Genomic DNA, 11,301 nt, shown 5'->3' with positions numbered 1-11,301 from the left:
TGCAGGCTAACTCAGTGCTGCCTCCTCACATTGACCGGGGTACTGCAGGCTAACTCAGTGCTGCCTCCCTCACATTGACCGGGTACTGCAGGCTAACTCAGTGCTGCCTCTCACATTGACCGGGGTACTGCAGGCTAACTCAGTGCTGCCTCCTCTCATTGACCGGGTACTGCAGGCTAACTCAGTGCTGCCTTCTCACATTGACAGGGGTACTGCAGGCTAACTCAGTGCTGCCTCCTCTCATTGACAGGGTACTGCAGGCTAACATCAGTGCTGCAGGCTCCTCTGCTCATTGACAGGGGTATTGCAGGCTAACTCAGGGCTGCCTCCTCACATTGACAGGAAGGCTGCCTTACTTGCAGGCTAACTCAGTGCTGCCTCTCATTGACCGGGGTACTGCAGGCTAACTCAGTGCTGCCTCCTCTCATTGACCGGGGTATTGCAGGCTAACTCAGTGCTGCCTCCTCTCATTGACAGCAGTACTGCAGGCTAACTCAGTGCTGCCTCCTCACATTGACCGGGGTACTGCAGGCTAACTCAGTGCTGCCTCCTCTCATTGACCGGGTACTGCAGCCTAACTCAGTGCTGCCTCCTCTCATTGACCGGGGTACTGCAGGCTAACTCAGTGCTGCCTCCTCTCATTGACAGGGTACTGCAGGCTAACTCAGTGCTGCCTCCTCTCATTGACAGGGTACTGCAGGCTAACTCAGTGCTGCCTCCTCTCATTGACCGGGGTACTGCAGGCTAACTCAGTGCTGCCTCCTCACATTGACAGCAGTACTGCAGGCTAACTCAGTGCTGCCTCCTCTCATTGACCGGGGTATTGCAGGCTAACTCAGTGCTGCCTCCTCTCATTGACCGGGGTACTGCAGGCTAACTCAGTGCTGCCTCCTCTCATTGACCGGGTACTGCAGGCTAACTCAGTGCTGCCTCCTCTCATTGACCGGGGTACTGCAGGCTAACTCAGTGCTGCCTCTCTCATTGACCGGGGTACTGCAGGCTAACTCAGTGCTGCCTCCTCTCATTGACCGTACTGCAGGGCTAACTCAGTGCTGCCTCCTCTCATTGACCGGGTACTGCAGGCTAACTCAGTGCTGCCTCCTCTCATTGACCGGGGTACTGCAGGCTAACTCAGTGCTGCCTCCTCACATTGACCGGGGTACTGCAGGCTAACTCAGTGCTGCCTCCTCACATTGACCGGGGTACTGCAGGCTAACTCAGTGCTGCCTCCTCTCATTGACCGGGTACTGCAGGCTAACTCAGTGCTGCCTCCTCTCATTGACCGGGGTACTGCAGGCTAACTCAGTGCTGCCTTCTCACATTGACAGGGGTACTGCAGGCTAACTCAGTGCTGCCTCTCTCATTGACAGGGGTACTGCAGGCTAACTCAGTGCTGCCTCCTCTCATTGACAGGGGTATTGCAGGCTAACTCAGTGCTGCCTCCTCACATTGACCGGGGTACTGCAGGCTAACTCAGTGCTGCCTCTCATTGACCGGGTACTGCAGGCTAACTCAGTGCTGCCTCCTCTCATTGACCGGGGTACTGCAGGCTAACTCAGTGCTGCCTCCTCTCATTGACCGGGTACTGCAGGCTAACCAGTGCTGCCTCCTCTCATTGACCGGGTACTGCAGGCTAACTCAGTGCTGCCTCCTCTCATTGACCGGGTACTGCAGGCTAACTCAGTGCTGCCTCCTCACATTGACCGGGGTACTGCAGGCTAACTCAGTGCTGCCCTCCTCACATTGACCGGGGTACTGCAGGCTAACTCAGTGCTGCCTCTCATTGACCGGGGTACTGCAGGCTAACTCAGTGCTGCCTCCTCTCATTGACCGGGTACTGCAGGCTAACTCAGTGCTGCCTTCTCACATTGACAGGGGTACTGCAGGCCAACTCAGTGCTGCCTCCTCTCATTGACAGGGGTACTGCAGGCTAACTCAGTGCTGCCTCCTCTCATTGACAGGGGTATTGCAGGCTAACTCAGTGCTGCCTCCTCACATTGACCGGGGTACTGCAGGCTAACTCAGTGCTGCCTCTCATTGACTGGGGTACTGCAGGCTAACTCAGTGCTGCCTCCTCTCATTGACCGGGGTATTGCAGGCTAACTCAGTGCTGCCTCCTCTCATTGACAGCAGTACTGCAGGCTAACTCAGTGCTGCCTCCTCATTGACCGGGGTATTGCAGGCTAACTCAGTGCTGCCTCCTCACATTGACCGGGTACTGCAGGCTAACTCAGTGCTGCCTCCTCTCATTGACCGGGGTACTGCAGGCTAACTCAGTGCTGCCTCCTCTCATTGACCGGGTACTGCAGGCTAACTCAGTGCTGCCTCCTCTCATTGACAGGGGTACTGCAGGCTAACTCAGTGCTGCCTCCTCTCATTGACAGGGGTACTGCAGGCTAACTCAGTGCTGCCTCCTCTCATTGACCGGGTACTGCAGGCTAACTCAGTGCTGCCTCCTCTCATTGACCGGGGTACCGCAGGCTAACTCAGTGCTGCCTCCTCTCATTGACCGGGGTACTGCAGGCTAACTCAGTGCTGCCTCCTCTCATTGACCGGGTACTGCAGGCTAACTCAGTGCTGCCTCCTCTCATTGACCGGGTACTGCAGGCTAACTCAGTGCTGCCTCCTCTCATTGACCGGGGTACTGCAGGCTAACTCAGTGCTGCCTCCTCTCATTGACCCGGGGTACTGCAGGCTAACTCAGTGCTGCCTCCTCACATTGACAGGGGTACTGCAGGCTAACTCAGTGCTGCCTCCTCACATTGACCGGGGTACTGCAGGCTAACTCAGTGCTGCCTCCTCTCATTGACCGGGTACTGCAGGCTAACTCAGTGCTGCCTCCTCTCATTGACAGGGGTACTGCAGGCTAACTCAGTGCTGCCTCCTCTCATTGACAGGGGTACTGCAGGCTAACTCAGTGCTGCCTCCTCTCATTGACAGGGGTACTGCAGGCTAACCAGTGCTGCCTCCTCTCATTGACCGGGGTACTGCAGGCTAACTCAGTGCTGCCTCAACTCATTGACCGGGTACTGCAGGCTAACTCAGTGCTGCCTCCTCACATTGACCTGGGTACTGCAGGCTAACTCAGTGCTGCCTCCTCTCATTGACCGGGGTACTGCAGGCTAACTCAGTGCTGCCTCCTCTCATTGACCGGGGTACTGCAGGCTAACTCAGTGCTGCCTCCTCACATTGACAGGGGTACTGCAGGCTAACTCAGTGCTGCCTCCTCTCATTGACAGGGGTACTGCAGGCTAACTCAGTGCTGCCTCCTCTCATTGACAGGGGTATTGCAGGCTAACTCAGTGCTGCCTCCTCACATTGACCGGGGTACTGCAGGCTAACTCAGTGCTGCCTCCTCTCATTGACCGGGGTATTGCAGGCTAACTCAGTGCTGCCTCCTCACATTGACCGGGGAACTGCAGGCTAACTCAGTGCTGCCTCCTCTCATTGACCGGGTACTGCAGGCTAACTCAGTGCTGCCTCCTCTCATTGACCGCGGTACTGCAGGCTAACTCAGTGCTGCCTCCTCTCATTGACAGGGGTACTGCAGGCTAACTCAGTGCTGCCTCCTCTCATTGACAGGGGTACTGCAGGCTAACTCAGTGCTGTCTCCTCTCATTGACCGGGGTACTGCAGGCTAACTCAGTGCTGCCTCTCATTGACAGGCTTGCAACTCAGTGCTGCCTCCTCACATTGACCGGGTACTGCAGGCTAACTCAGTGCTGCCTCCTCTCATTGACCGGGGTATTGCAGGCTAACTCAGTGCTGCCTCCTCACATTGACCGGGGTACTGCAGGCTAACTCAGTGCTGCCTCCTCTCATTGACCGGGTACTGCAGGCTAACTCAGTGCTGCCTCCTCTCATTGACCGGGGTACTGCAGGCTAACTCAGTGCTGCCTCCTCATTGACAGGGGTACTGCAGGCTAACTCAGTGCTGCCTCCTCTCATTGACAGGGGTACTGCAGGCTAACTCAGTGCTGTCTCCTCTCATTGACCGGGGTACTGCAGGCTAACTCAGTGCTGCCTCCTCACATTGACAGCAGTACTGCAGGCTAACTCAGTGCTGCCTCCTCTCATTGACCGGGTATTGCAGGCTAACTCAGTGCTGCCTCCTCTCATTGACCGGGTACTGCAGGCTAACTCAGTGCTGCCTCCTCTCATTGACCGGGGTACTGCAGGCTAACTCCGTGCTGCCTCCTCTCATTGACCGGGGTACTGCAGGCTAACTCAGTGCTGCCTCCTCTCATTGACCGGGGTACTGCAGGCTAACTCAGTGCTGCCTCCTCTCATTGACCGGGGTACTGCAGGCTAACTCAGTGCTGCCTCCTCTCATTGACCGGGGTACTGCAGGCTAACTCAGTGCTGCCTCCTCACATTGACCGGGGTACTGCAGGCTAACTCAGTGCTGCCTCCTCTCATTGACCCGGGGTACTGCAGGCTAACTCAGTGCTGCCTCCTCACATTGACCGGGGTACTGCAGGCTAACTCAGTGCTGCCTCCTCTCATTGACCGGGGTACTGCAGGCTAACTCAGTGCTGCCTCCTCACATTGACCGGGGTACTGCAGGCTAACCCAGTGCTGCCTCCTCACATTGACCGGGTACTGCAGGCTAACTCAGTGCTGCCTCCTCACATTGACCGGGGTACTGCAGGCTAACTCAGTGCTGCCTCCTCTCATTGACCGGGTACTGCAGGCTAACTCAGTGCTGCCTCAACTCATTGACCGGGTACTGCAGGCTAACTCAGTGCTGCCTCCTCACATTGACCGGGGTACTGCAGGCTAACCAGTGCTGCCTCCTCTCATTGACCGGGGTACTGCAGGCTAACTCAGTGCTGCCTCCTCTCATTGACCGGGTACTGCAGGCTAACTCAGTGCTGCCTCCTCACATTGACAGGGGTACTGCAGGCTAACCAGTGCTGCCTCCTCTCATTGACAGGGGTACTGCAGGCTAACTCAGTGCTGCCTCCTCTCATTGACAGGGGTATTGCAGGCTAACTCAGTGCTGCCTCCTCACATTGACCGGGTACTGCAGGCTAACTCAGTGCTGCCTCCTCTCATTGACCGGGTACTGCAGGCTAACTCAGTGCTGCCTCCTCTCATTGACCGGGGTACTGCAGGCTAACTCAGTGCTGCCTCCTCTCATTGACAGGGGTACTGCAGGCTAACTCAGTGCTGCCTCCTCTCATTGACAGGGGTACTGCAGGCTAACTCAGTGCTGTCTCCTCTCATTGACCGGGGTACTGCAGGCTAACTCAGTGCTGCCTCCTCACATTGACAGCAGTACTGCAGGCTAACTCAGTGCTGTCTCCTCTCATTGACCCGGGGTACTGCAGGCTAACTCAGTACTGCAGGCTAACTCAGTGCTGCCTCCTCACATTGACCGGGGTACTGCAGGCTAACTCAGTGCTGCCTCTCTCATTGACCCGGGTATTGCAGGCTAACTCAGTGCTGCCTCCTCACATTGACCGGGGTACTGCAGGCTAACTCAGTGCTGCCTCCTCTCATTGACCAGGGTACTGCAGGCTAACTCAGTGCTGCCTCCTCTCATTGACCGGGGTACTGCAGGCTAACTCAGTGCTGCCTCCTCACATTGACCGGGGTACTGCAGGCTACCTCAGTGCTGCCTCCTCTCATTGACCGGGGTACTGCAGGCTAACTCAGTGCTGCCTCCTCTCATTGACCGGGTACTGCAGGCTAACTCAGTGCTGCCTCCTCATTGACCGGGGTACTGCAGGCTAACTCAGTGCTGCCTCCTCACATTGACAGCAGTACTGCAGGCTAACTCAGTGCTGCCTCCTCTCATTGACAGGGTATTGCAGGCTAACTCAGTGCTGCCTCCTCATTGACCGGGGTACTGCAGGCTAACTCAGTGCTGCCTCCTCTCATTGACCGGGTACTGCAGGGTAACTCAGTGCTGCCTCCTCTCATTGACCGGGGTACTGCAGGCTAACTCAGTGCTGCCTCCTCTCATTGACCGGGGTACTGCAGGCTAACTCAGTGCTGCCTCCTCACATTGACAGCAGTACTGCAGGCTAACTCAGTGCTGCCTCCTCTCATTGACCGGGTATTGCAGGCTAACTCAGTGCTGCCTCCTCTCATTGACAGGGTACTGCAGGGTAACTCAGTGCTGCCTCCTCTCATTGACCGGGTACTGCAGGCTAACTCAGTGCTGCCTCCTCTCATTGACCGGGGTACTGCAGGCTAACTCAGTGCTGCCTCCTCTCATTGACCGGGGTACTGCAGGCTAACTCAGTGCTGCCTCCTCTCATTGACCGGGTACTGCAGGCTAACTCAGTGCTGCCTCCTCTCATTGACCGGGGTACTGCAGGCTAACTCAGTGCTGGCTCCTCACATTGACCGGGGTATTGCAGGCTAACTCAGTGCTGCTCCTCACATTGACCGGGTACTGCAGGCTAACTCAGTGCTGCCTCCTCTCATTGACCAGGGTACTGCAGGCTAACTCAGTGCTGCCTCCTCTCATTGACCAGGGTACTGCAGGCTAACTCAGTGCTGCCTCCTCACATTGACCGGGGTACTGCAGGCTAACTCAGTGCTGCCTCCTCTCATTGACCGGGGTACTGCAGGCTAACTCAGTGCTGCCTCCTCTCATTGACCGGGTACTGCAGGCTAACTCAGTGCTGCCTCCTCTCATTGACCGGGGTACTGCAGGCTAACTCAGTGCTGCCTCCTCACATTGACAGCAGTACTGCAGGCTAACTCAGTGCTGCCTCCTCTCATTGACCGGGTACTGCAGGCTAACTCAGTGCTGCCTCCTCATTGACCGGGTACTGCAGGCTAACTCAGTGCTGCCTCCTCTCATTGACCGGGTACTGCAGGCTAACTCAGTGCTGCCTCCTCTCATTGACCGGGGTACTGCAGGCTAACTCAGTGCTGCCTCCTCTCATTGACCGGGGTACTGCAGGCTAACTCAGTGCTGCCTCCTCTCATTGACCGGGGTACTGCAGGCTAACTCAGTGCTGCCTCCTCTCATTGACCGGGGTACTGCAGGCTAACTCAGTGCTGCCTCCTCTCATTGACCGGGGTACTGCAGGCTAACTCAGTGCTGCCTCCTCTCATTGACCGGGTACTGCAGGCTAACTCAGTGCTGCCTCCTCACATTGACCGGGGTACTGCAGGCTAACTCAGTGCTGCCTCCTCTCATTGACCGGGTACTGCAGGCTAACTCAGTGCTGCCTCCTCTCATTGACCGGGTACTGCAGGCTAACTCAGTGCTGCCTCCTCACATTGACAGCAGTACTGCAGGCTAACTCAGTGCTGCCTCCTCTCATTGACCGGGGTACTGCAGGCTAACTCAGTGCTGCCTCCTCACATTGACCGGGGTACTGCAGGCTAACTCAGTGCTGCCTCCTCTCATTGACCGGGGTACTGCAGGCTAACTCAGTGCTGCCTCCTCTCATTGACTGCAGGCTAACTCAGTGCTGCCTCCTCTCATTGACCGGGGTACTGCAGGCTAACTCAGTGCTGCCTCCTCACATTGACAGCAGTACTGCAGGCTAACTCAGTGCTGCCTCCTCTCATTGACCGGGGTATTGCAGGCTAACTCAGTGCTGCCTCCTCTCATTGACCAAGGTACTGCAGGCTAACTCAGTGCTGCCTCCTCTCATTGACCGGGGTATTGCAGGCTAACTCAGTGCTGCCTCCTCTCATTGACCGGGGTACTGCAGGCTAACTCAGTGCTGCCTCCTCTCATTGACCGGGGTACTGCAGGCTAACTCAGTGCTGCCTCCTCTCATTGACCGGGGTACTGCAGGCTAACTCAGTGCTGCCTCCTCTCATTGACCGGGGTACTGCAGGCTAACTCAGTGCTGCCTCAGCAGTACTGCAGGCTAACTCAGTGCTGCCTCCTCTCATTGACCGGGGTACTGCAGGCTAACTCAGTGCTGCCTCCTCTCATTGACCGGGGTACTGCAGGCTAACTCAGTGCTGCCTCCTCTCATTGACCGGGTACTGCAGGCTAACTCAGTGCTGCCTCCTCACATTGACCGGGTACTGCAGGCTAACTCAGTGCTGCCTCCTCTCATTGACCCGGGTACTGCAGGCTAACTCAGTGCTGCCTCCTCTCATTGACCGGGGCAGGCTAACTCAGTGCTGCCTCCTCTCATTGACCGGGTACTGCAGGCTAACTCAGTGCTGCCTCCTCACATTGACCGGGGTACTGCAGGCTAACTCAGTGCTGCCTCCTCTCATTGACCCGGGGTACTGCAGGCTAACTCAGTGCTGCCTCCTCACATTGACCGGGTACTGCAGGCTAACTCAGTGCTGTGACTGCAGGCTCAGTGCTGCCTCCCTCACATTGACCGGGGTACCGCAGGCTAACTCAGTGCTGCCTCCTCTCATTGACCGCTAACTCAGTGCTGCCTCCTCACATTGACCGGGTACTGCAGGCTAACTCAGTGCTGCCTCCTCACATTGACCGGGGTACTGCAGGCTAACTCAGTGCTGCCTCCTCTCATTGACCGGGGTACTGCAGGCTAACTCAGTGCTGCCTCCTCGCATTGACCGGGTACTGCAGGCTAACTCAGTGCTGCCTCCTCACATTGACCGGGTACTGCAGGCTAACTCAGTGCTGCCTCCTCTCATTGACCGGGGTACTGCAGGCTAACTCAGTGCTGCCTCCTCACATTGACCGGGGTACTGCAGGCTAACTCAGTGCTGCCTCCTCTCATTGACCGGGGTACTGCAGGCTAACTCAGTGCTGCCTCCTCACATTGACCGGGGTACTGCAGGCTAACTCCAGTGCTGCCTCCTCTCATTGACCCGGGGTACTGCAGGCTAACTGTACTGCAGGCTAACTCAGTGCTGCCTCCTCACATTGACCGGGTACTGCAGGCTAACTCAGTGCTGCCTCCTCTCATTGACCGGGTATTGCAGGCTAACTCAGTGCTGCCTCCTCCATTGACCGGGGTACTGCAGGCTAACTCAGTGCTGCCTCTCTCATTGACCAGGGTACTGCAGGCTAACTCAGTGCTGCCTCCTCTCATTGACCGGGGTACTGCAGGCTAACTCAGTGCTGCCTCCTCACATTGACCGGGGTACTGCAGGCTAACTCAGTGCTGCCTCCTCTCATTGACCGGGGTACTGCAGGCTAACTCAGTGCTGCCTCCTCTCATTGACCGGGGTATTGCAGGCTAACTCAGTGCTGCCTCCTCTCATTGACAGGGGTACTGCAGGCTAACTCAGTGCTGCCTCCTCTCATTGACAGGGGTACTGCAGGCTAACTCAGTGCTGCCTCCTCACATTGACAGCAGTACTGCAGGCTAACTCAGTGCTGCCTCCTCTCATTGACCGGGGTACTGCAGGCTAACTCAGTGCTGCACATTGACCGGGTACTGCAGGCTAACTCAGTGCTGCCTCCTCTCATTGACCGGGTACTGCAGGCTAACTCAGTGCTGCCTCCTCTCATTGACCGGCGTACTGCAGGCTAACTCAGTGCTGCCTCCTCTCATTGACCGGGGTACTGCAGGCTAACTCAGTGCTGCCTCCTCTCATTGACAGGGGTACTGCAGGCTAACTCAGTGCTGCCTCCTCTCATTGACAGGGTACTGCAGGCTAACTCAGTGCTGCCTCCTCTCATTGACAGGGTATTGCAGGCTAACTCAGTGCTGCCTCCCTCTCATTGACCAAGGTACTGCAGGCTAACTCAGTGCTGCCTCCTCTCATTGACCGGGTATTGCAGGCTAACTCAGTGCTGCCTCCTCTCATTGACCGGGCACCGCAGGCTAACTCAGTGCTGCCTCCTCTCATTGACCGGGTACTGCAGGCTAACTCAGTGCTGCCTCCTCTCATTGACCGGGGTACTGCAGGCTAACTCAGTGCTGCCTCCTCTCATTGACCGGGGTACTGCAGGCTAACTCAGTGCTGCCTCCTCACATTGACAGCAGTACTGCAGGCTAACTCAGTGCTGCCTCCTCTCATTGACCGGGGTATTGCAGGCTAACTCAGTGCTGCCTCCTCTCATTGACCAGGGTACTGCAGGCTAACTCAGTGCTGCCTCCTCTCATTGACCGGGGTACTGCAGGCTAACTCAGTGCTGCCTCCTCACATTGACCGGGGTACTGCAGGCTAACTCAGTGCTGCCTCCTCTCATTGACCCGGGGTACTGCAGGCTAACTCAGTGCTGCCTCCTCTCATTGACCGGGGTACTGCAGGCTAACTCAGTGCTGCCTCCTCTCATTGACCGGGGTACTGCAGGCTAACTCAGTGCTGCCTCCTCACATTGACCGGGGGTACTGCAGGCTAACTCAGTGCTGCCTCCTCACATTGACCGGGGTACTGCAGGCTAACTCAGTGCTGCCTCCTCTCATTGACCGGGGTACTGCAGGCTAACTCAGTGCTGCCTCCTCGCATTGACCGGGGTACTGCAGGCTAACTCAGTGCTGCCTCCTCACATTGACCGGGGTACTGCAGGCTAACTCAGTGCTGCCTCCTCTCATTGACCGGGGTACTGCAGGCTAACTCAGTGCTGCCTCCTCACATTGACCGGGGTACTGCAGGCTAACTCAGTGCTGCCTCCTCTCATTGACCGGGGTACTGCAGGCTAACTCAGTGCTGCCTCCTCACATTGACCGGGGTACTGCAGGCTAACTCAGTGCTGCCTCCTCTCATTGACCCGGGGTACTGCAGGCTAACTCAGTACTGCAGGCTAACTCAGTGCTGCCTCCTCACATTGACCGGGGTACTGCAGGCTAACTCAGTGCTGCCTCCTCTCATTGACCCGGGGTATTGCAGGCTAACTCAGTGCTGCCTCCTCACATTGACCGGGGTACTGCAGGCTAACTCAGTGCTGCCTCCTCTCATTGACCAGGGTACTGCAGGCTAACTCAGTGCTGCCTCCTCTCATTGACCGGGGTACTGCAGGCTAACTCAGTGCTGCCTCCTCACATTGACCGGGGTACTGCAGGCTAACTCAGTGCTGCCTCCTCTCATTGACCGGGGTACTGCAGGCTAACTCAGTGCTGCCTCCTCTCATTGACCGGGGTACTGCAGGCTAACTCAGTGCTGCCTCCTCTCATTGACCGGGGTATTGCAGGCTGCCATTAGCAACTAAATGATCCTTCAAACTTCTTCCGTGTGTGATTTTAATCGGCTCAAGAACATACATCTGGTGTAATAGAGGTATTTACTGGTAACATGATTGTGTTCGATTTTTTATTTACACTAAGATTAACCACGAAGCCATTTTCCCATTCACTATACTGCGGTATCCCGTTTTCTGCAAACAATGCCTACAGTACCGCGGTCGGCCATGAGAGGGGGCAATCGTTCTCCCCTGGGGTAAAA

Source organism: Oncorhynchus nerka, unplaced genomic scaffold (genome assembly GCF_034236695.1).
Source record: "Oncorhynchus nerka isolate Pitt River unplaced genomic scaffold, Oner_Uvic_2.0 unplaced_scaffold_1617, whole genome shotgun sequence".
Classification (NCBI taxonomy): Eukaryota; Metazoa; Chordata; class Actinopteri; order Salmoniformes; family Salmonidae; genus Oncorhynchus; species Oncorhynchus nerka.
Note: the sequence above shows the minus strand (reverse complement) of the source record.